Source organism: Narcine bancroftii, chromosome 3 (genome assembly GCF_036971445.1).
Source record: "Narcine bancroftii isolate sNarBan1 chromosome 3, sNarBan1.hap1, whole genome shotgun sequence".
NCBI lineage: Eukaryota > Metazoa > Chordata > Chondrichthyes > Torpediniformes > Narcinidae > Narcine > Narcine bancroftii.
Genome location: NC_091471.1, coordinates 324110935 through 324138062, shown reverse-complemented (window position 1 = coordinate 324138062; position 27128 = coordinate 324110935).

The window sequence follows — 27128 nt, the reverse complement described above, 5'->3', positions numbered from 1 at the left end:
GTAAGGAATTTGTATGCTTTCCCTGAATCTGTGTGGGTTTTCCCTGGGTCTCTGGTTCCCTCCCATGTTCAAAATGTTTAGGAGTTGTAGATCAATTGAGTGTAATTGGGCGGTACAGGCTTGTGGGCAAAAGGCCTGTTACCGTGCTGAATATCTAAATTAAAATATACAATATATATAAAATATATAAAATAAAATATAAAATATGTATATAAAAATATACAATTCCCAATCCAATATTGCCATTTCCCTGGTTGGCTCAGTCACAAGTTGTTCTAAAAATCCAACCTGAAGGCATTCAATAAATTCTTTCTCTTGGTTTCCAACACCAATCTGTATATTGAAACAGTGGCCTTTTTACATGGCTTCTCGATCTTCCACTGTAGATTGTACACCTCTTATAGTTTCTTAATAGAGTTAATTCAATTTTTAACTAGCAGAACTGCCCCACTCCAGTGTTCCTTCTAAGCTGTGCATACGCACATGCACACAAACGGACTGAGATCACGCACACGCGCACAAAACAGACTGTGTCCACGTGCACACGCACACAAAATGGGCTATGCCCACGTGCACACTCACACAAAATGGACTGTGCTCGCGTACATATTCACACCAAACGAACAGTGTCTGCATGCACACTTGCACAAAACAGACTGTGTAGATGCACACGCTCTCAAAACAGATTTTGTCCGCACGCACACTTGCACAAAACAGACTGTGCGCACACGCACAAATGGGCTCGCAATGACTTCCTTTGTGTCTGTGCACACTGCACACAGCTTAGAGGGAGCACTACCCCACCCCCTACCTTCCTGTCCTTACAGTACAATGTGCATGCACAGACATTTAGTTCTCTTCTAAAGTTCCCTACTAGTGGGCTTTTTTCTGCCATGACTCAGTGATGACCACAATACCTGCCAATTTCTAGCTAAAGCCTCGAGATCAGCAACATTATTTCCTTTCCTGCATCCATTTTGCATCCTTTCCTGCGTACACTAAGAAATCTTGTCTCTCTGCAAGATGAACCTGGAAGGCTAGTCTGTAGCTCTGGACTGCTTTCTAGACAAGGTCACTGGGCTGACCCCTGGTGGCCTAATGGTGTAATTACATATCACCACAAATATCTGTCCAATTTTGTTTCCAAAGTATACCAAGCTAAATCCTTAATCTTACACTTGGAATTTTGCCTTATTAAATGCCTATCCTCCCGTACAATCTCACTACAGTGTGACCTCACTGTACCTTCTGCAGTATTCATTGCCCTCTCATTCTGGTTCTCATCCCCCTGCCAAGCTCTTTTTCCAGGGTAATTACTATTGATCATTGCACTCTCCAGAGTTATGACTATTGATCATCACATGAGACCATAAAACATATGAACAGAATTAGACCATTTGGCTGGTTGAGTCTCCTTTGTCATTAAAATCGTCCTTAATGTTTTTTTTCCTGTTTTCCCTGGGGCTCTAGTTTCCTCCCACTATTTGAAACATACTGGGGTTATAGGCTAATTGGGTGCAAATTGGGCAGCATGGACTCGTGAGGCAAAATGGCCTGTTACTGTGCTGTATGTCTAAATTTTTTTGAATTATTGCTTTTCAAGGTATGTGAATGGAAAAATTGTGTTTGAGCAGAACGTTGTACAAAGAACATAAAATCGACCACTTAATATGTTCTTGATGATAAAGATGAAAACCTGGATGCTGGTCAGGTAACGAGCAATTCCTCTATTCCTCTTCAGGCACTTTGTAACTGTAGTGAAGTGATCTCAATGCATAAAATCTCACTGAGATTGTCCACAAGTCTTGTTCCCTTCAACCTCTTGTAATCACCGCAACACATTGGATCCAGGTTCAATTCAAGTATAAAGTACTCATCCTTGGTTTCAAATCCCTCATTGATCCTCGAAGCACTCACATCCACAATGATGAAGTATTTAGAGAGGTGAGTGCTGAAGCATATCAGCTCCTGTCTGAGCGGTGACATGGATCCATTCCAATTTGTTCACCCCTGCAACAACCTTGACACAGGCTTGACACAAAACCTTGGAGAGCAAAGATGTTCTTTATCGCCTTCAGTTCAGAACTCAACACCATCATCCCCTCAAAACTGGCCAACCAACTCCAAGACATGGGTCTCAATATATAGCTTCCTGGATTTCTTTATCTCCAGACCACTATCAGTGAGGATTGGTAAGAACAGCTCCTCCGCAATCTCCATCAGTGCCGGAGCATTTAATCCTTACTCCTATGACCATGGGGCTCTGTACGTCAATAAGATCATCTACAAATTTTGCAGACAGTATTACGGTAGTGGTTGTACAAAAAGGTCGCTGAGTCAGCATTCAGGAGGGAGATGGAACATTTGGCTGAATGGTGCTATAACAACAACCTCACACTCAGTGTCATCAAATCCAAGGAGTTGATTCAGTACTTTAAGAAGGGAACACCAGAGATTTATGATCCAATAACACTGCACAACCTACTTTTTTTAAAAGGTTTGCATCCTTAAAAAATAGGATTATGATAGACAACTTCAAGCTGAACACAAGATAATTTCAGATTTGCTGTATCATGTAGGGTTAGAGAAACATTAAATGAATTTTTATTGAATTTAGCAAGTTTAATCATGTAATGATGCAGACACATTGCATCAGTTCAACTGACCTAAAAATGTTTTTCTGCTGATTTTCGTTTGTACTTAGCATCTGATGCCTCTCATGTCAGTGTCCCACAATAGTCAGCAGTATTGATGGATTCCAGTTCTCCTGATATCACTTTTCCATGGTGAAACCTTTCACAGTGTTTGTCCCTGATTGCAGAGACGAAGTCCAAGTGTGAATGCAGAAAATGAATTTTCAATAACATGTTGCACCTTGTGGTTTTTATGCTTGAAGCATGTAAAAAATATGACAGGAAATCACAAAATTAGTTTATATCTAAAAGATTGTAAGCAATAGGAAAATTTTAGGGCGATCTTCATGATCAGCAGCCCAAAATCAATAAAATACACCCAAAAGTGTTCAGTAAGCAAAATCTTTGCTGTTCCGTGTAATCAATGAGGAATCAGGGATGGACAGGTCACTATCTTGGAGGACCTTTCCTGAAACCAACACATGAATGTCACTGTGAAGGAAGCTCGGGGAACTGTGGAAGTTTGCTATGATGTGGAAAAATCTTGGCAAACTTTGAAAGATGTCTAATCGAAAGGGTGCTGACTGGCTGCATCATGGCTTGGTATGTGGGCACCAATACCTCAGAGTGGAAAGCCCTGAAAAAGGTAGTGGACACAGCCCAGGACATCACAGGCAAAACTCAACCCAACATCAAGAAAATCTATATTGAACGCTGCCTTCAGAGAGCAACAAAATCATCAAGGACCCACACCACCCAGAACACGCTCTGTTCTCGCTGCTGCCATCAGTAAAATGGTCGAGGGCCACCAGGTTCAGGAACAGCTCCACCATCAGACCCCTCAACAACAACCTCAATCAGAAACTCATTTAAGGACTCTAACTTAGCACCTTATTTATAATTGAATATTTATTTCCTTTATTGTACAATCAGTTTGTTTACAATTCTCTCTTTTGTCTACACATCTTTTCTTGCATACAGTTTTTTTTGCACTACCGACAAGTAGAAATTCTGCCTTAGTGAAACATGAAAGTCTGCAGACGCTGTGATTGTAGTGAACACACCAAAATGTTGGAGGAGCTCAGCCAGTCTTGTCAGCATCTATAGGAGACAAAGGTATATTGCTGACATTTCAGGCTTGAGCCCTTCTTCAAGGAATAAACAGAATAAGCTAGAAGCAAGAAATCTCAGAAAGTCTCAGAATTCAAACAATGGGGGAGGAGTCCAGACCAACAAAAGATGTTAATTGGATATGATAAGGGACATAGAACATAGAACAATAGAGCAGAGTACAGGCCCTTCACCTTTCGATGATGTGACGACCCATATATTCCTGTCTAAAAAAAAATTAAACCCTCTCTACTCTGTAACCCTCTATTTTTCTGTCTATGAGTCTCTCAAATCCCCCAGTGTTTCAGACTCCACCACCATGCCCAGCAAGGCATTCCAGGCACCTGCAACTCTCTGCGTAAAAAACCTTACCCATCATGTCTCCCCTAAACTTCCCTCCCTTCAATTTGTACAGACACCCTCTGGTGTTTGCTGGTCCTACCCTGGGAAACAGGTGCTGGCCGTCCATCCTATCAAGTCTATCAAGTCTCCTCTCATCCTTCTACACTCCAAAGAGAAAAGTCCCAGCTCTGCTAACCTTGCCTCATAAGACTTGTTTCCCAATCCAGATAACATCCTGGCCAATCTCCACTGCACCCTCTCCATAGTTTCCACATCCTTCATGTGAGATGACTAGAACTGAACACAATACTCTAGGTGCGATCTTACCAGTGATCTGTAGTTGTAAAATTACCTCCTGAATTTACTCCCCCTATTATTGAATCCCAGCATCCCATAGGCCTTCTTAATTATCCTATCAGCCTATGCAGTGACCTTGAGGGATGTAAGGATTTTAACCCCAAGGTATCTCTGTTCATCACCACTAATCTTCCAAAAATGCATCACCTCACACTTATCTGATTGAACTCTATCTGCCACTTTTCCTCCCAACTCTGCATTTTGTCTTTATCATCTTGTAACCTTCAACAACCTTCAGCCCCATCCGCAACTCCTCCTAGGCGTAGATTAATAGGGTGTAAATTTGGCGGCAGTCACTTGTGGGCCAAAATGACCTGTTAACTTTGCTGTATGTCTAAAAAATTTTTTTAAAAAGTGACAGGGAAGTGTGAGGGTGGGTGGGGGGGGGGGGGGTGGGGGAGGGACTTGACAAAAGTATGAGAAGTTGATACTAATGGCAGGGTGCCCAGTCGGTAGATGCCTGTCTGCAGGAAAAATATATGATGTGTATGTTTCTTTTTTTTTCTTTGGCTTGGCTTCGCGGACAAAGATTTATGGAGGGGGTAAATGGAGGGGGTAGATGTGTATGTACTCTGACAATAAATTTGAAATTGGATCAGCTCCTAATTCTGCATAATTAAAAAAAAATTTAGACAATGAGCACAGTAACAGGCCCCAATTAAGCTACATTTTGAATGGTGGGAAAAAACTGGAGCCCCTGGAGGACACCTACACAGACATGGAGAGAACATACCAACTCCTTACAGCACGGGATTCAAATCCCGGTCACTGGTTCTGTAACAGTGTTGCGCTAATCGCTACACTAACCCTGCTGTCCCCTATGATAATCATGGGCCCATCTCCCAGATATTGCCCAGCATTTACTCATTGAAGTCTTTGACTTGTTAAGAAATTGTTACTTCTGCTTTATATCAAACTGGAGTGGGTGCTCTCTTCAGCTGTATTTAAATGCTCTAATGATGTATTTGGATCTGTATCTCTGAGATATGCCTAATGCAAAAAGGTTGTATCCATTGTAGCTCAGTCTCTATCACCCTTGTCTCTGCACCAGAAGGTTGTGGGTTCAAGTAGCACTGTGGAGACTGAGGAGATTATATTGCTCAGGGAATGCTGAGCCCTGCAGATTTTGGTCAGGTATTGACAGTCTTAATGAATCACCTTTGCCAGCACTGAGTTTAAAATACAGTCCTACTTCTCTGGGACACTTGCGGATAATCCCAGACAAAGTTCCACTCCTCCATTTGTCCTTGGTACTGTCAGAATATACTCTGACGATGATCAAAAGAACAAGTGGAAAGCCTTTTGCAGTGCAGGAGCCCAAGTTCCATATTAAAGGTGTCATTCTGTATCCATCAGGGTGAATGCTTTGGGCACTTGAATCATGAGCATTTTTATTGACCACAGAAGTCTTGCTGTCATCGGAACTAATAGCAAGGGCAAGGCAAGGGTGGTGGTAAAATGCTACTGGCCTAGAATTATGAAGCTGGAGGGGACCAAACATGACCTCTATGAACATAATGTTGATGCAAGCATAAAAATAATGTCTTTAAATTGTGAAGATTCAATTTATAGTCACAGTAATAAAACAGTGTCATTCATATTACATGAAATTCCCCTTTGCCTGCTGTAAGACAGAGATTCGCCACCGGCAGGAATTGCCTGAAGTGCCTCTTACAGAAGTAGAAGAGAGTCACTGAGTGTCCGTGGATTCAATCTCCAGTGCTTCCACAGCCCCTGCAGCCACACAGAGTCCAGTCCAAACCATTGGCGACCCCAGCCCCAGATCTGAACCTCGGCCACGGTCAGGGACCCTGCAGCACCTCCTTGCACCCTGGATTGATACCTGGTTCCCCTCCCGCCAGTTTAAGCTAATCTCGAGCAGTTTACAACCTGGTGTGAATCTGCTGACAGCTTCCACGGGTTCCTTGCCTCGAGTCGCCAGCAGCCCTCACTGGTCTCCGTCCCTGCGGGTTGGCTCCTCCACTTCTCCCTCTCAGATGGGGGGGGGGTATCTTCTCCTCCTCTGGTGCCCTGCTCCTGTCCTCCACTTCCATGGAGTCTAAAGCCCCTCGTGGCTGCTGCCAATTTATAGCTGCTTCCATCTTGGGCGATCGGGGGATTTCAACTAAAACCAGCATCGGCTCCCTCAGTGGGTCGTTCAAAGCCCGTGTGGAGCTGACAGCAGTATCCCAAAACTCCTCAAAGGAGTATCAACATTTGACACAGATTGATGAAGACGTTCAGATCAAAAATGAAGTAGATGTAATGGTGAAAGAGGAGAAATGGGATGTAGCCATGATGGTGAAGATGAATAAAGGACTTTCGTGCCAGAGGAACCTGCAGAGATACACCTTTGCACAAGAGACTTTGAAACAGCCATTTAATTCTGGGATATATGCAGCTTTTCTACACCGGGCCTCTGTGAAAAAGCACCGACATGGCCATTCCAGTCTGAGCAGAGGTAGTAACAGTGCCAGAAGGCCATCTGTGTATAAGGCAATTTGGCATTCAGGGACCCCCTCGAAGAAGGATGTGCATGTGTATCATTTTTTTTGTGTGTATTTATGGACTAGTATTTAAAACTTGGACAAAACATGCAAGTAGGACAATAAGGAAAATCTTTTAATAACAATACATATGCCCTGCTCTCTCCCGACGCCCCTGTTGCCCAGCTCTCTCCCGGCGCCCCTGCTGTCCCACTCTCTCCCGGCGCCCCCGCTGCCCCTCTTACTCCTAGTGGCTCTGCTGTCCTGCTCTCTCCCGGTGCCCCCACTATCCCTCTCTCTCCCTGTGGCCTGCAATTATTTCTTTTCTTTGGCTTGGCTTCGCAGACGAAGATTTATGGAGGGGTAATGTCCACATCAGCTGCAGGCTCGTTTGTGGCTGACAAGTCCGATGCAGGACAGGCAGACACGGTTGCAGCGGTTGCAAGCGAAAATTGGTTGGTTGGGTTGGGTGTTGGGTTTTTCCTCCTTTGTCTTTTGACAGTGAGGAGGGCTCTGCGGTCTTCTTCAAAGGAGGTTGCTGCCCGCCGAACTGTGAGGCGCCAAGATGCACGGTTTGAGGCGATATCAGCGCACTGGCGGTGTTCAACATGGCAGGCACCAAGAGCTTTCTTTAGGCAGTCCCTGTACCTCTTCTTTGGTGCACCTCTGTCTTGGTGGCCAGTGGAGAGCTCGCCATATAACACGATCTTGGGAAGGCGATGGTCCACCATTCTGGAGACGTGACCTACCCAGTGCAGTTGGGTCTTCAGCAGCATGGATTCGATGCTGTCGGCCTCTGCCATCTCGAGTACTTCGATGTTGGAGATGAAGTCACTCCAATGAATGTTGAGGATGGAGCGGAGACAACGCTGGTGGAAGCGTTCTAGGAGCCGTAGGTGATGCCGGTAGAGGACCCATGATTCGGAGCCAAACAGGAGTGTGGGTATGACAACGGCTCTGAATATGCTAATCTTTGTGAGATTTTTCAGTCGGTTGTTTTTCCAGACTCTTTTGTGTAGTCTTCCAAAGGCGCTATTTGCCTTGGAGAGTCTGTTCTCTATCTCGTTGTCGATCCTTGCATCCGATGAAATGGTGCAGCCGAGATAGGTAAACTGGTTGACCGTTACAGCAAAGGTAAAAGGCAGAATTGATGTGGCTGACAGCAAGTAGTTCACCAGGGAATATCTGTCCAGCAGGCACTTGGCCCAGCTGGAGATGAAATGAGCTGGTGGTGAAATAATGGGCTCACCGCTGGGTTAGATGGGTGAAGCACTGATGTGTTGCTGGGAGGAGAATGAGAGATGATTTAATTCCTAAGTACATAATTCATGGTTTTGACAGGACAGATGTGGGGTGGCTGATGGCCTTTCAAAATAGAGCTTGATTCATGAATAAGATAAAAAATAGCATGTATCAAAGAGCCTGGAATGCCACAGAATGCTCAGTAAATGAATGTGTTCAAGACAGTCACTGACAGGCCTTCAGATATTAAGAAAGAGGAGATTAGTGTTATGGAGTGGCATTTTGATAAAAGACCAGGCCCCACACTGATTCCCACCTCCCATTCTCAGCTATGCCCAGGTGTGTCCAGACATGTGGTGGTGTGAGCAAGCTGGTTTGTGGGTTTGACCTCAGTTTGAACAGACTGAAGCCCACTGCCCCACTCCCCCCAACAGTACGCTACCAACCCCCAACAATCAATAGTGGTGATTAGAAATGGAATTTCTTAAGATGGAAAGAAAAAGTTTGAAAACCACTGTTTTAATTGAACCTAATTGACTCGTTACGTGAACAGTTTCAGAACTCGAAAGGAAATGGATCAATGACAATTTTTCTCAAGCAAAATATTTCAGTAACAATTAGGTCTAGAGCAGTGGTTCTCAACCTTCCCTTCCCACTCCCATTCCACCTTAAACAATCCCTTACAACTCACATAACACCACCGATGTAGGGATTACTTAAGGAGCAATGTAAGTGGAAATAAGAAGTTTGAGAACCACTGCTTTTGAACAATACTTGCAGTTGATTTTCCCCCAATTTATAAATTGTGCATGGGTTTTATTCCTGCTACGATTTTCCCACACTTATTAATTTTTGTGTGCTAATAAAGTGGTGTTTGATTTCAAACCCTTGTGTCCAGACTCATCTCTCTTGAACCTGACATTTCCTCAACGCAACAATGACCAGTGAGGGGATCAATGGCGGTGATGCGCATGATGGCGGTGATGCGCGTGATGGCGGTGATGCGTGTGAACCACTCAGAGACAATGATCACAGTCAGCATTACTCACCATTAAATCCCTAATTTCAGCTTCGCATGTAAGACTGGGGGGGAATATTTCTGAGCCATTTTTGGGGGGAAAAAGTGGGTCAAATACGGTGTGTTATATTGTGACACTAGACGTTGACTTTGTTGAGTTACATGTTCCCGCCTCTTTCGCTCGTGGAATGCCGACAGTGATTTACAGCAGAGTTTTCCATGTAAAAGTGTCGAACAAGGTAGACTAGCCAGGAGTGCAGTGGGATCTTCAAACCTCTTTCCTGATGGCAGCAGTGAGAACAGAGTGTGTGCTGGGTGGTGAGAGTTGGAAGCTTACCACAGTGTTAAATTTTAGATTTGAGATGTGTTGTCAGAGTACACCCTGAGATTCTTTTTTCTGCTGACCAGGCAGGATAAAAAAAAACTGTACGTTATATACAGTACTGTACATTTGTTTATTTATAAACAAATAAAGAACTGCAAACTGACTGTGCAGTACAGAGAGGAAACAAATGATAAAGTGCCCGAGCGCGAGTCCTTAAATGAGTCCCTAATTGAGTTTGTTGTTGAGGAGTCTGATGGTGGAGGGGAAGCAGCTGTTACTGAACCTGGCTGTGCAAGTCTTGTGGCCCCTCCACCTCTTTCCTGATGGCAGCAGTGAGAACAGATCGTGTGCTGGGTGGTGAGGGTCTTGGATGATCGCTGCTGCCCTCTGATGGCATCATTTCCCATAGATGTTCTCGATGGTGGGGAGGATTTTCCGTGCAATGTCATGGGCTGTATCCATTATCTTTTAAAGGGCTTTACACTCAGGGGTATTGGTGTTCTCGTACCAGACTGTGATGCAGCCAGTCAGCACACTTTCCACCACACATCTGTAGAAATTTGTCAGGGTTTCCAAGGTCATACCAAATCTCCACAAACTCCTGAGGAAGTAGAGGCGATGATGTGCCTTCTTCATGATCGTCATTGGTGTGTTGGGTCCAGGAAAGGTCCTCTGAGATAGTGACTCCCAAGAACTTAAATTAGTTTTTGCCCTCCACCTCTGATCCCCATATACCTCTGGTTTTCCCTTCATGAAGTCAATGATGAGCTCCATGGCTCATGGAGACATTAAGTGCAAGGTTGCTGTTGGTGTATCATTCAGCCAAGTTTTCAATCGCAATCCTGTTCACCGACTCAATGCCCCTTTTTATACTACCATTGTGTTGCTGTCATAGCGACCCACACAGTCTTAGGGGTAAAGCGAGTAGAGCAGGCAGCTAAGAATTCTCCAGAACTGATGGAGATTTTGGAGGACATGTTTTTACCAATCTTTTCTGACCGTGGAGGTGAGGAAATCCATGATCCAATTACACAGTGGGGTTTTGAGTCCCAGGTCCAGGAGTTTGCTGATCAGTTTTTAGGGGATGATGGTGTTAAATGCCGAACTGCAGTCGATAAAGAGCATCATGACGTATGGATCTTTACTCTCCAGGTTTTCCAGGGGTTTGTGTAGAGCCAATGAGATGGCATCCACTGTAGAACTGTTGCTACGATAGGTGAACTGGAATGGCTCCATGTTGCCACTCTGATTGGAACTGAAATGATTCAAGACTGGTCTTTCAAAACACTTCATCACTATTGATGGGAGTGGCACTGGTCGATAGTCACTCAGACAGGTTACTACACTCTATTTAAGGAACTATGATTGTCACCTGTATGAAGCAGGTGGACACCATGCCCTGCTAGAGATAGATATTGAATATATCTGTGATTCGGAGCCGAACCGAATCATGGGTCCTCTACCGGCACCACCTACGGCTCCTAGAACGCTTCCACCAGCGTTGTCTCCGCTCCATCCTCAACATCCATTGGAGCGCTCACACCCCTAACGTCGAGGTACTCGAGATGGCAGAGGTCGACAGCATCGAGTCCACGCTGCTGAAGATCCAGCTGCGCTGGATGGGTCACGTCTCCAGAATGGAGGACCATCGCCTTCCCAAGATCGTATTATATGGCGAGCTCTCCACTGGCCACCGTGACAGAGGTGCACCAAAGAAAAGGTACAAGGACTGCCTAAAGAAATCTCTTGGTGCCTGCCACATTGACCACCGCCAGTGGGCTGATAACGCCTCAAACCGTGCATCTTGGCGCCTCACAGTTTGGCGGGCAGCAGCCTCCTTTGAAGAAGACCGCAGAGCCCACCTCACTGACAAAAGGCAAAGGAGGAAAAACCCAACACCCAACCCCAACCAACCAATTTTCCCTTGAAACCGCTGCAATCGTGTCTGCCTGTCCCACATCGGACTGGTCAGCCACAAACAAGCCTGCAGCTGACGTGGACTTTTTACCCCCTCCATAAATCTTCGTCCGCGAAGCCAAGCCAAAGAAAGAAGATATCTGTGAATATGTTGATCAGCATTGATTTTTAATACTCGGCTGGGCACTCCTTCCAGGCCGGATGCTTTCCTCGGATTCACTCTCCTGAAGGCAGCACAAATGTCAAATGGAGATGAGCACTGTCTGTAAATAGTCAGGACCCATTTTAAACAGTTAACTAGGAGAGGGATGGAGTTGGTGGCAAAAGAACATAACTTCTGTTAGGGCAGATAACAGTCAGTCACTTAGAGAAAATATTCTAAACATCCAGTACTGCTTGTTCTACAACAGACTAATCATTACAAGGCAGTGTAATCCAATTCAGATTGTAATGTATTAATCCCACACCGCCACTACACCCTTCTACCTTGAACGCAAAATGTTGAGACTTGTTAAAGCAAAGGATGGCAAAGACTTTTTTGATGGATTTAAAAGAATTAGCCATTAACCTTGTTTAACCACATCCATGTTGCGGCAGAAGGGATTTCACAGAGGTCCACATTTGCAATGGTGGATGATCCTACCCACAAGCACTAAACAGGGATCATAATTAACAACCAACTTGGCTGCTATGGTAATTTTGATTGGCAGGACAGTAAAGTAATCCTCAATGAAGCAAAGGACAGAGGTGAGGGTGGAAGCAAAGGAACGCCTTTTATTTTCCTCTCCCTGTGATAGACTAATTCTGGATCAGGTTTAAATTTGAAACAGGTAGAACAAATAGAAGTCTTGCTTAGGCCCAGTAAGTTCATTGATCATTATTTATACGGTGAGATCATTGCAAAAGAAAAATTGGCATAATTACTGTCGCCCATGATGCCACTGTTGGAGCTACTATTGGACTCCTGCGGGGCCCAACTACCCAGTCCGACTGTCATCAACTCCATACAGACTTTAAAGGAGCTGATGGTGGTTTTATTTAAAATCCCGTGACCGCGGGGTCCACGCCCAAGATGGCAGCACCTCTGATCGGCAGCAGCCATGAGGGGTTGCCGGCACTGTGGAAGGGGAGGACTGGCGCAGGGCACCCAAAAAAACAGGGAGACCATCCACTGTCTGAGAAGGAGAAGTGGGGAGATGACCCCTGGCACTGTGACCATGGTGGCGGACTAGTGAGGGGTTCTGTGGCAGAGGAACACAGAGGTGGCAAAGCTATTGGCAACTCGAGGTGAGGAACCCATGGAGGCTGTGGGCTGCTGGAGACTGTGGTCAAGGGACTTACACTTCAGGCAGTGGATTGCTGGAGACTTGCTCGAGACTGACACAAGGGGTACCAGGTATCGGAACTAGGATGCGAGATGGGGCCAAGGGCTGAAGGGATCCTGATCATGACAGAGGTTCAGATCTGGACTTTGGGATGCCAATGGTTTGGGCTGGTCTCTGTGGGGGCTGCGAGTCGACCGAAACTTAGGGACTCTCTTTTGGTTCTATTTCCCTGACTGTAAGAGGGGCTTCAGGAAATTTCTGCCGATGGTGAATCTGTCTGTCTTACAGCAAGGAAAAACGATTTTGTGTAAAATGACTCAGTTTCATTGCATGACATAGAAGAAGATAGGAGCAGGAGTAGGTCATTCAGCCCTTCGAGCCTGCTCTGCCATTCAATGAGATCATGGCTGATCTTAAAATTCAGTACCCCGTCCCCGCCTTCTCTCTGTAACCCCTAATTCCCTTATACTGAAGAAATATATCTAATTCCCTCTTAAATATATTCAATGAACCTGCCTCTACTGGTCTCTGTGGCAATGAATTCCACAGATTCACCACCCTCTCGGTAAAGAAATTCCTCCTCATCTCAGTTCTAAATGGTTTGCCTATTATCCTCGAACCATGGCCCCGGGTTCTGGACTCCCCCACCATTGGAAACATCCCTTCCGCATCCATTCTGTCCAGTCCTGCCAGAATTTTATATGTCTCTATGAGATCCCCTCTCAATCTTCTAAACTCCAGCGAGTACAGTCTAAAATTGCGCAATCTTTCCTCATGTTATTCCTGCCATTCCAGGTATCAGCCTGGTGAATCGCCTTTGCACTTCCTCCATTGCAAGAACATCCTTCCTCAGATAAGGCGACCAAAACTGCACACAATACTCCAGGTGGGGTCTCACCAAGGCCCTGTACAGCTGCAGTAAGGTATCCTTTCTATACTCAAACCCTCTTGATAAGAAGGCCAACATAACATTTGCCTTTTTAACCGCCTGCTGTACCTGCATGCTCGCCTTAAGTGACTGGTGCACAAGTACCCCTAGGTCTCTCTGCACTTCCCCATCGCCCAATCTATTGCATTTGTATTACCAAAGTGGAAACCTCACATTTATCGACATTATAGTGCATTTGCCATGTATCTGCCCAGTTCCCCAATTTATCCAAATCACACTGGAGCTTCCTGACTCCCTCTTCAGCGCACGCAACCCCTAAATTATATTAAATACCTACAAACCCCGTATATTTTTTGGAGTGTGGGAAGAAACAAGGACACCCAAAGAAAACCCATGTAGTCATGGGGAGAACATGCAAACTCCTTACAAACTGTGTGGATTCAAACCCGCATTGTTGGCACTGAAATAAAGAGGAGGGGAAAAGGGAGAGGGGTGGGGGAGAGGGAGGGTGTCAGGGGGAGAGGGAAGAGATGGGGGAGAGGGAGAGAAAGGGGGAGAGGGAGGGAAGTTGGGGAGAGGGAGAGAGGTGAGGGAGAGGAAGCGAGTCAGTGAGAGGGTGGGGGAGAGGGAGGGAGTCAGGGTGAGAGGGAGGGTGGGGGAGAGGGAGAGAGGTGAGGGAGAGAGGTGAGGGAGAGGAAGCGAGTCAGTGAGAGGGAGAGAAGTGGGGGAAAGGGAGGGAGTCAGGGAGGGAGGGTGGGAGGTGGGGGAGAGGGAGGGAGGTGGGAGAGTGGGAGGGAGTCAGGGGAAGAGGGATGGGGAGAGGGAGGGAGGTGGGGGAGAGGGAGGTAGTCAGGGGGAGAGGGAGAGAGGTGAGGGAGAGGAAGCGAGTCAGTGAGAGTGTGGGGGGAGAGGGAGGGAGTCAGGGTGAGAGGGAGGGTGGGGGAGAGGGAGAGAGGTGAGGGAGAGGAAGCGAGTCAGTGAGAGGGAGAGAAGTGGGGGAAAGGGAGGGAGTCGGAGGGAGGGTGGGAGGTGGGGGAGAGGGAGGGAGGTGGTAGAGTGGGATGGAGTCAGGGGGAGAGGGATGGGGAGAGGGAGGGAGGTGGGGGAGAGCGAGGGAGTCAGGGGGAGAGGGAGGGAGGTGGGAGAGAGGGAGGGAGTCAGGGGGAGAGGGATGGGGAGAGTGAGGGAGGTGGGGGGAGGGAGGGAGTCAGGGGGAGAGGGAGGGAGGTGGGGAGAGGGAGAGAGGTGAGGGAGAGGAAGCGAGTCAGTGAGAGGAGGGAGATGGGGAGAGGGAGAGAGGTGAGGGAGAGGAAGCGAGTCAGTGAGAGGAGGGAGATGGGGAGAGGGAGAGAGGAGGGAGAGGAAGTGAGTTAGTGAGAGGGAGAGAGGTGGGGAGAGGAAGCGAGTCAGTGAGAGGGTGGGGGAGAGGGAGGGAGTCAGGGTGAGAGGGAGGGTGGGGGAGAGGGAGAGAGGTGAGGGAGAGGGAGGAAGTCGGGGAGGGGGAGGCATGGAGAGAGGGAGAGATATAGAGAGAGGCAGGGGAGAGGGAAGGAGGTGTGGGAGAGGGAGGGCAAGTGGGGGAGAGGGAAGGTGGTGGGGGAGATGGAGTGAGGCAGGGAGAGAGGGAGCCAGCAGGAAGAAGAGGAGCGTAGAAAGGTAGAGAAGCAGGAATTTTAACATTTGGACTGGTATATAGATGGGGGACGTATGGAGGGCTATGGACTGTATGCTGGTCAGTAGGACTAGGCAGAAAAATAGTTTGGCACAGACTAGAAGGGCTGAAGGGCATTTTTCTATGCTGTAATGTTCTATTTAAGGTGAGAGGGGAGTGATTTAAGAGGAAACTTTGGGGGAACTTTTTCCGCTTGAAGATAGTCCATATTTGGAATGAGGTGCCAGAATAAATTGCAGAAGTCAGTAGAACGGTGATGTTGAAAGGTCATTTGGAACATATATATGGAAAGGAAGGCTTCCAAAGGAAATGGTCTAAATGTGGGCCAATGGGTTAAGCCCAGAATGACCCTAATTGTAAAGATATTGGAATTATCACATTGTGATTGTAAAAATATATGATGTTATTAACACGGGTTTAGATGTGTTACTGCCAATTTCATCTCGCTGTAGCAAAGTAAAAATAAATCTAATTTGCAAGACTGGAATTTTATATAATTTGTGAAAGTTGTGAAATAGAATCATAAGGATTCTATTTATATGCCTTATTACAAATTTTAAACATCCCATTGAAATTGATCTATGAGATCATTTTTAAATTTAGGGATACTGCACAGTTACAGGCCCTTCTGACCACGGGTCCATACTGTACAAATGCACCCATGTGACCAATTACCCTAATCCTGCCCATCTTTGGAATATGGGAAGAAACCAGAGCACCCAGGGAAAACCCGTATGGTCCCGCAGAGAACATACAAACTCCCTGCAGAAAGCGGTGTATTGGAACCTGGATCACTGGCCTTGTAATAGTGTTGCACCAACCACTACACTAACCAAGCACCCAGTTTGAATATGATTTTTTTCCATAAACTCTGGCAAGTTCATGAAAAGTGATCCAATCTCCCATTGTCCACCCACTTCAATTCCCCATCCCATTCCCCTGCTGACCAGCCTGTCCATGGTCTCATACACTGCCAGACTGAGACCACCTGCAAATTGCAAGAATAACACCTTATCTTCTGTCTGGGCCCCCTCTAACCGGATGGCATTATCATCGACTTCTGTGATTTCTGTTAGGCCCGCACCCCCCTCATATCTCCTTTTCTGTAGCTCTCTCTCTCTCTCTCTCTCTCTCTCTCTCTCTGTATTATCTTTTCCTCCTGTCTCCTTTACTCCAGCTCTGCATTCACAGAGAAACCCCCTCCCCCTATCAATTCTCACCTTTCCTTTTTCCTGGCCTCTTCTCCATATCTATCTAGTCTGTTAGTCTGGTCTGTACTCCTCTCCCTATCCAGGTGCTGTCTACATTTTCTCATACCTTGAAGAAGGACTCAGGCCTGAAACATTGGGAAAATATATCGATGCCTCCTATCGGCACTGCGAGACCTGCTGAGTTCATCTAGAATTTCTGTGTTTTCACTACAGTCAGAACATCTGTTGCCTCATGATAAGAGCCCACATTTCCAATCTACAGCAAGATTTCATTGTAGAGTAGAGCATGTAGGAAGATGCATTCAAAATGCAGGTGGATTCCTTTAATCTAACCATACTATTATCTTCGGCAGACATTCAGCCATATGCATAAAATACATGCATCATTACAGTCTAATTTTGGTTCTCTCACAGAATAATCTCAGGTATACACACTAGCTGTGCATGTAACATCATTCAATGACATTAATTTTATAGGTTTCCATGAGATCACATTTTGTTTTACATTCTAGCTTTTGCTCATTTTGTTAATGTCCCATTTGGTAAGCTCGTCATTCTATGGTATTATCAATGCTAATTATATCCTTCCTTAGAGGGATGGGCACGATGGTCAAGAAAGTACACCAACACCTCTACTTTCTCGGAAGACAATGTTGATTGATATTTCTTTTCATTGCAATCCTATATTCTGTGCTCTTTATACAGTTGTATGAATGTTGGAGGTAGGCTGTCAGTGTGCTCACAAAAGATCTCTTCTCATTGTACCAGGTATCTGTGCAAATTAACTTAAACACTGTTCCACATCCAGCAACATCCTAATTAGTCTCATCCAGATCTATCAATCCTTTCCTGCACCAAGGTTTGCTGACTGATGTTCTATGGATGTAGCAGAATTCATATTTAGACATTTTCTTTTGCTTAAAAACCAGTTACTTTTTTTTAAGACATACAGTATGGTAACAGGGCCTTTCATCCCATGAGCCCTTGCCACCCAATTACACCTAATTATCCCAAACTCCTCCCCCCTACTAAGTTTTGAATGGTGGGAGGAAACCCACACAGACATGGGAGAATGTACAAAGTCCTAACAGATAGCACGGGATTCGAACCCTGGTCCCAATCGCTGACGCTGCAACTGCATTGCTTCAACTGCTACGCAAAGTGTGCCATCCCAATAAATCAAGAATTAAACAGATTGGGATTCTGCATGAGATGAGAAACATTTGAGCATTTTCCAAAGGAAGTATTTGTTTCCAGAAAGTCACTTATTTTTTTGAAAATTTAATTTATCATTTGTTTCAGTGAAAAGTATAAATTCAATAATATAGTAACTTAATAAACTATACAAAATGATACAATAAATTTTAAATTTTCTCCCCAACCCCCTTCCCCAAAAGAAAGTAAAAAGAAAAAGTGGAAGAAAGAACACCTACTTCTACATTTCTTTTTCTTTTTCTTTCTTCTTCTTTTCTTTGGCTTGACTTCGCGGACAAAGATTTATGGAGGGGTAATGTCCACGTCAGCTGCAGGCTCGTTGGTGGCTGACAAGTCTGATGCGGTACAGGCAGACACGTTTGCAGCGGTTGCAAGGGAAAATTGGTTGGTTGGGGTTGGGTGTTGGGTTTTCCTCCTTTGTCTTTTGTCAGTGAGGTGGGCTCTGCGGTCTTCTTCCAAGGAGGTTGCTGCCCGCCAAACTGTGAGGCACCAAGATGCACGGTTTGAGGTGATATCAGCCCATTGGCGACGGTCAATGTGGCAGTCCTTGTATCTCTTCTTTGGTGCACCTCTGTCTTGGTGGCCAGTGGAGAGCTCGCTATATAACACGATCTTGGGAAGGCGATGGTCCTCCATTCTGGAGATGTGACATATCCAGCGCAGTTGGATCTTCAGCAGCATGGATTCGATGCTGTCGGCCTCTCCTGTTGGAGATGAAGTCACTCCAATGAATGTTGAGGATGGAACGGAGACAATGCTGGTGGAAGTGTTCTAGGAGCCGAAGGTGATGCAGGTAGAGGACGCATGATTCGGAGCCGAACAGGAGTGTGGGTATGATAACGGCTCTGTATACACTAATCTTTGTGAGGTTTATCAGTTGGTTGTTTTTCCAGACTCTTTTGTGTAGTCTTCCAAAGGCGCTATTTGCCTTGGTGAGTCTGTTGTCTATCTCGTTGTCGATCCTTGCATCCGATGAAATGGTGCAGCCGAGATATGTAAACTGGTTGACCGATTTGAGCTTTGTGTGCCCGATGGAGATGTGGGGGGGCTGGTAGTCATGGTGGGGAGCTGGCTGATGGAGGACTTCAGTTTCTTCAGGCTGACTTCCAGGCCAAACATTTTGGCAGTTTCCACAAAACAGGACGTCAAGCGCTGAAGAGATGGCCCTGAATGGGCAACTAAAGTGGCATCATCTGCAAAGAGTAGTTCACGGACAAGTTGCTCTTGTGTCTTGGTGTTAGCTTGCAGGCGCCTCAGATTGAAGAGACTGCCATCCGTGCGGTACCGGATGTAAACAGCGTCTTCATTGTTGAGGTCTTTCATGGCTTGTTTCAGCATCATGTTGAAGAAGATTGAAAAGAGGGTTGGTGCGAGAACACAGCCTTGCTTCACGCCATTGTTAATGGAGAAGGGTTCAGGGAGCTCATTGTTGTATCTGACCCGACCTTGTTGGTTTTCATGCAGTTGGATAACCATGTTGAGGAACTTTGGGGGGCATCCGAGGCACTCTAGTATTTGCCAAAGCCCTTTCCTACTCACGGTGTCGAAGGCTTTGGTGAGGTCAACAAAGGTGATGTAGAGTCCTTTGTTTTGTTCTCTGCACTTTTCTTGGAGCTGTCTGAGGGCAAAGACCATGTCAGTAGTTCCTCTGTTTGCGCGAACGCCACACTGTGATTCTGGGAGAACATTTTCGGCGACACTAGGTATCATTCTATTTAGGAGAATCCTAGCGAAGATTTTGCTTGCAATGGAGAGCAGCGTGATTCCCCTGTAGTTTGAGCAGTCTGATTTCTCGCCTTTGTTTTTGTACAGGGTGATGATGATGGCATCACGAAGGTCCTGAGGCAGCTTTCCTTGGTTCCAGCAGAGCTTGAAAAACTCATGCAGTTTGGCATGCAGAGTTTTGCCGCCAGCCTTCCAGACCTTTGCAACTTTTCAGTTGTTCAATTGCCTTATATGTCTCTTCCCGGCTGAGGACCTCATCCAGCTCTAGCCTTAAGGGCTGCTGAGGGAACTGGAGCAGGGCGGATTCTTGGACTGAGCGGTTGGCACTGAAAAGAGATTGGAAGTGTTCTGACAATTGGTTGAGGATGGAGATCTTGTCGCTGAGGAGGATTTTGCCATCTGAGATGCGCAGCGGGTTTGAACTTGGGGTGAGGGGCCGTACACAGCCTTTAGGGCCTCGTAAAAACCCCTGAAGTCGCCAATCTTCACGCTGAGCTGGGTTCATTTGGCGAGGCTAGTACACCACTCATTTTTAAAAATAATATTATAATATAATATTAACATATATCATATGCATCGACTGTTTTTTATAATTACTAACTGAGAGGGATGGGCAAAGTGGAGGATGTGGATCGACGTTTATTCATGAAATCCATATATAGTTCCCAAATTTTATAAAAGTATCCAATTTGATTCCTTAAACTATAAGTAATTTTGCCATCTGTCTAATTGTTCCACACTCTCAGTTTTCCATGTTACTGCTATACATTTCTTTGCTATTGCTATGGCTACATTTAAACATTTTTCTTGATATTTATCCAATTTCAATTTTATATCTTCTTCATATATATTCGCAAGTAAAAATATTCTTGGATCATTTTGTATTAACTATATGCTCAAATCTTTCTAAAATTGTTCCACTCTCACACACGACCAGACTGAATGTAAAAAGGTCCCTATTTCCTATTGCATCAAAAACACTTATCGGATAATTAGAATGAAATGTATTTGCAACACTTTCTTGACATAATTTTGACCATATTTCCTCTTGAATTTTTATGTTTAAATCTTTCTCCCATGGTAATTTTGATTCATATAAATCTTTTCTTTTAGTTTCTTTTAATTTTATATACATATTAGTAATAAACTTCTTAATAATAAATGTATCTGTTATTATACCTTCAAAGTGACTTTGTTCTGGGAGTCTCAAATCTGTTCCTAACTTCTTTTCTAAATATGATTTTAGTTGGTAATATGCAAAAATGGTATTATTTGTATATTGTATTTATTCTTTATTTGCTCAAATATTAAAAAGATCCCAAAAGCAATCTTTTATCCTCTGGATACCTATACTCTACCAATTATCAAATAAAGAATTATTCAAAGTGAAAAAAAGTTGGGTTTGTTTTAACATCATTTTAGATGAATCTCATTCCATATTTCAATATATGTTTTAAAATTGGTACTTCCATTTTTCCTTTAAACAATTCACTGTTCCATTTATACAAAACTTGTTCTGAGATAGTTTCTCCAATTTTATTCATTTCAATCTGAACCCAGGCTGTTTTCTCACCCACTTGATAACAGGAGGACAAAAATCTCAGTTGAGCTACTTTATAATAATTTTTAAAATTTGGTAATCTTAGTCTCCCTGATCAAATTTCCATGTTAATTTTTCAAGACCAGTTCTTGACATTTTACCTTTCCAAATAAATTCTCTTATAATTTTATTCAAACTCCAAAATAATGTTCCTGGTACATGAATGGGTAATGATTGAAATAAATATTGTATTCTTGGAAAAATTTTCATCTTAATACAATTCACCCATCCTATTAATGTTATTGGTATATCTTTCCATCTTCTCAGATCTTCTATCTTTTTTTAATAGTGGTGAGTAATTTAACTTAAATAATTTATTTGTATTTCTGTCAGCTTTTATTCCTAAATATTTAATTGCTTTATTTTGCCACTTTAATTTTGTATACCTCTTACATTATGAATAATATATGTCCACCATAGGCATCACCTCACTTTTATCAACATTAACTTTATAACCCAATACTAATCCATATTCTATTAATCTCATATCCAACTTATTCAATGATATTTCTGATCTTATTAAATATACTATAACATCATCCGCAAACAAACTAATTTTATGTTCTTTATTACCTATCACAAATTGCTTAATTTCTTTATCACTTCTAATTATTTCTACCAATGGCTCAATTGCTAATGCAAATAGAAAAGGTGACAATGGACAACCATGCCTAGATGACCTTTCTATAAAAAAGGTTTTGATATTTGTCTATTTGTAGCCATTTTTGTTTCAGATGATCTTATAATGCCTTTATCAAATTTACAAAAGTATTTGGAATCCCAAATATATTGTACTTTAAACAAAAAATCCCACTTGAATCTATCAAATGATTTCTCTGCATCTAACACAGCACTACTGCTGGTATATTTCTATTTTGTGCTACATTTATCAAACTTAACTATATTATCTGCTGCTCTTCTATTTTTGTTTAAACCAGTTTGATGCATATTTATTAATTTTGTTAAAAATTTATTTAACTGATTAGATAATAATTTTGATACAATTTTATAATCTGTATTCAGTAGTGACATAGGTCTATTTGAAGGAGGTTGTTAACAATCCTTCCCTTTATTTGTAATTACTGTTAGTAACACTGTTTTGAAAGATTCTGGTAGGTCATCTACCTATTTCATTTGGTCTCATATCCCCGTCAATACAGGTACTGATAATTCATTAAATACTTTATAAAATTCTGATGGAAAACCATCTTCAACTGGCGTTTTATTATTCTGCAATGACATTAAGGTCTCATAAACTTCTATTTCAGAAAAAAGTATTAAATAATTCTATTTTTTCATCTTCATTTAACATAGGCAATTTAACTTGTCGCAAATACTGTTCTATTTTATTATAATCTTTCAAAGATTCTGATTGATAAAGTTTGGAATAAAATTCCTTAAAATTATCATTTATTTTCTGTGTTTTATAAGTAACTTGACCAATACTTTTCTTAGTTGCAATTATTGTTCCAGAAATTTGCTTTTTTTTAATTACCATGCGCTCTTTCACCTAATTCATATTTTTGTCATGACCTCATTATATCTCTCTCCATTTTGTAAGTTTGTATTTTATTAAATCTTAATTTTTTTGATTGTAACAATATTCTTTTCTCCTTTCTTTTGCACTTGAAGTTCCTTCTCAAATTTTATTATTTATTTTTCTAAAGGTTCCACCTCTTTCATATATTCCTTCTTTACTTTTGAAGTATAACTTATTATTTGACTCTTAGATATGCCTTCAGAGAATCCTATATTATAAACTTATTCCTTACTGAACCATTGTTATTTTCAAGAAAAAAATGTATCTGTTGTTTCACAAAGTCACAAAATTCTTTTTTCTTCTGTAATGTATTTAATCTCCACCTATAACCCATCTTTTGTTTTTCCTCCAATAAAATTAAAGGTGAATGATCAGATAGAACTCATGCTTGATATTCAACCTTTTTAACTCTAGATTGAAGTTGTGCAGAAATTAAAAGCATATCTATTCATGAATATGTTTTATGCTGAAAAGTGTAAAAAGAATAATCTCTTTCACTTGGGTGAATCCTTCTCCATATATCCACTAACCCTATGTCTTTCATTAAATCTATTGCTATTTTAGCTACTTTATTTTTCATAATTTTTCCACCTGACCTATCCAGTTTAGGGTCCAAAGTAAAATTAAAATCTCCTCCTTATATGATGTTTCCTTCCGCGTTTGATAATTGCATAAAAATATCTTGTACAAATTTAGCATCATCTACATTGGTCGCTTATACACTCATTAAAGTCAATTGTTCTGAATAATCTGGCAATTTTCCATAACAATCAATTTTCCTGCTACATCGACAATTGTGTCCAATATTTTTATTGGTAAATTTTAATTGATCAATATTGCTGAACCTCTAGCCTTTGAATTAAATGAGGATGCCTTTACATTTCCTACCCAATCTCTTTTTATTTTTTCATGTTCTTTTTCTGTCAAATGTGTTTCTTGTAAAAAGGCAATATATATTTTTGCTTTTTTTATTTACACTAATAATTTTTCCATTTTATTATATTATGTATCCCATTAATATTAATACTAATAAAATTCAGTTTTCCAGCCATGAGATCTCTTTACTAAATCTACTAACCATCCATCTTTCCACTCCTATCTCGCAAATATTTACAACACATATTATATTTCTTAATGTTCTTCATATTGTGACAGAATATATATCTTTCTTTCTTTGGCTTTGGCTCAGCGGACGAAGATTTATGGAGGGGTTATGTCCACGTCAGCTGCAGGCTCATTTGTGGCTGACAAGTCTGATGCGGGACAGGCAGACACGGTTGCAGCGGTTGCAAGGGAAAATTGGTTGGTTGGGGTTGGGTGTTGGGTTTTTCCTCCTTTGTCTTTTGTCAGTGAGGTGGGCTCTGCGGTCTTCTTCAAAGGAGGTTGCTGCCCGTCGAACTGTGAGGCGCCAAGATGCACGGTTTGAGGCGATATCAGCCCACTGGCAGTGGTCAATGTGGCAGGCACCAAGTGATTTCTTTAGGCAGCCCTTTTACCTCTTCTTTGATGCACCTCTGTCATGGTGGCCAGTGGAGAGCTCGCCATATAACACGATCTTGGGAAGGCGATGGTCCTCCATTCTGGAGACATGACCTACCCAGCGCAGTTTGATCTTCAGCAGCGTGGATTCGATGCTGTCGGCCTCTGCCATCTCGAGTACTTCGATGTTAGGGATGAAGTCGCTCCAATGAATGTTGAGGATGGAGTGGAGACAACGCTGGTGGAAGCGTTCTAGGAGCCGTAGGTGATGCCGGTAGAGGACCCATGATTCGGAGCCGAACAGGAGTGTGGGTATGACAACGGCTCTGTATACACTAATCTTTGTGAGGTTTATCAGTTGGTTGTTTTTCCAGACTCTTTTGTGTAGTCTTCCAAAGGCACTATTTGCCTTGGCGAGTCTGTTGTCTATCTCGTTGTCGATCCTTGCATCCGATGAAATGGTGCAGCCGAGATAGTTAAACTGGTTGACCGTTTTGAGTTTTGTGTGCCCGATGGAGATGTGGGGGGGCTGGTAGTCATGGTGGGGAGCTGGCTGATGGAGGACCTCAGTTTTCTTCAGGCTCAGTCCAAGAATCCGCCCTGCTCCAGCTCCCTCAACAGCCCCTAAGGCTAGAGCTGGATGAGGTCCTCACCCGGGAAGAGACATATAAGGCAATTGAACAACTGAAAAGTGGCAAAGCAGCAGGTATGGATGGAATCCCCCCCCCAGAGGTCTGGAAGGCTGGTGGCAAAACTCTGCATGCCAAACTGCATGAGTTTTTCAAGCTCTGCTGGGACCAAGGAAAGCTGCCTCAGGACCTTCGTGATGCCATCATCATCACCCTGTACAAAAACAAAGGCGAGAAATCAGACTGCTCAAACTACAGGGGAATCACGCTGCTCTCCATTGCAGGCAAAATCTTCGCTAGGATTCTCCTAAATAGAATATTACCTAGTGTGCCGAGAATGTTCTCCCAGAATCACAGTGCGGTTTTCGCGCAAACAGAGGAACTACTGACATGGTCTTTGCCCTCAGACAGAGTGCCTCGGATGCCCCCCAAAGTTCCTCAACATAGTTATCCAACTGCACGAAAACCAACAAGGTCAGATCAGACCCTCTTTTCAATCTTCTTCAGCATGATGCTGAAACAAGCCATGAAAGACCTCAAAAATGAAGATGCTGTTTACATCCGGTACCGCACGGATGGCAGTCTCTTCAATCTGAGGCGCCTGCAAGCTCACACCAAGATACAAGAGCAACTTGTCCGTACTCATATATATATGTTTTTAGGAAATAAATTGGGAAAGGTTTGTTAGAGTAGGTCACTTTAAAAGAGATCTTTAAAAAAGAGCTCTGCCCCGTGGTAGACATATCGGCTCCAGAGCTTTTGCAAGCACTTTTCAAGAATGCTCAATAGACTTCACTAATGGATTTTTGTTGCAAAAGGCAACAGTTGAAAGAGCATGCCGGAGCTGCTGCTGTCTGGAAGAGAACTTGTTGTTCTGAGAGGTTCATGTGGTTTTGCAAACAGAGAGAGTTTAACAGGCTTTCTCTCAGAGAGAGAGAGAGAGATAGAGAGAGAGAGAGAGAGATAGATAGATAGAGAGAGAGAGAGAGAGAGAGAGAGAGAGAGAGAGAGAGAGAGAGAGAGAGAGAGAGAGAGAGAAAGACACACAGATCACTTGTATGGTGCAAAAGTAGCTGGGACTGGAAAAGGACAAGCTGGAAAGTTTTTGGAAAGCCCCATGTTGTAAGACAGCCTGGTCAAAGCCCTTGTGGTTCATTCAAGAGTAGAGGACTGGCTGTCTAATGTTTCACTTGGAATAAGGGGAACAGAAAGAACCTTCCTGGGCAATAACCATTCACCTTTCGAGCACCAAAGCCCGATGAACCTTATAAATGTTAAATTCTGTGCACAGTATAAGAATTGCCTACAACCAGTTAACTTGGATGAATGAGAAGTGAGATTGGACTGTGAACCAAAAAACCTTTCAGAACTTACACACACATTACACTTAGAACTATAAGGGGGTTAAGTTAGGTTAAATAAGTCAATAGTGATAAGTTAAAGTTTGATTCTATTTTCATGTTTAAAGATAATTAAAAGTAACTTTTAGTGTAAGAAAAGCAATCATACGATCCGCAGGAAGAGATAAATAAGTCAAATCTATCACAGGTAATCCAAAAATTGCAGTAATGGGATGTGGTTGTAAATCAATATTCAAAACAGTAGATATAATGGAAAAAATTTCCTTCCAATAATTCTGTAAAGAGGGACAGGACCAAAACATATGTGTAAGGGAAGCTATTTCCAATTGACATTTATCACATATAGGATCGATATGAGAATAAATGCAATGGAGTTTATCTTTAGACATATGAGCTCTATGAACAACTTTAAACTGTATTAGTGAATGTTTTGCACATAGAGAAGAAGAGTTTACCAGTCGCAGAATTTTATTCCAATTTTCATTAGAAATATGAAGGTTGAGTTCTCTTTCCCAATCATTTTTAAACTTTTCAAAAGTCCCAGAATTTATTTTTGTAATTATATTATATAATTTAGATATCACACCTTTTGGAGGGAATTTTGAATATAGTATATCCTCTAAAACAGTCTTAGTCTCCCTATTGGGAAAAAAGGGTAAAGTCGAAACTAAGAAACTCCTAATCTGCAAATATCGAAAGAAATGAGATCGAGGTAAATCATATTTCATGGATAATTAGATCCATGAATATCCAATATCCATGGATAAAAGTATGATTGCTTTTCTTACACTAATGGCTAGAAGATCTATACTATTAAATTGGAAAGAGGTAAATCCTCCCACTGTTTTCCAATGGTTTACCCAAACCATACTATGTTTAAATTTAGAGAAAATTAGAAACTCTGTCTATGAATCCCCTTCTAAGTTTGAGTTAACCTGGCGACCATTTATTCAATATTTTCATTTGTGGTGAGTTGATCTGGCTCTGTTTTCTTTCTATGATTATGTATGATAATTGGGCTGTAAGATGAGATCGGAGTGATCGGTGTGGTT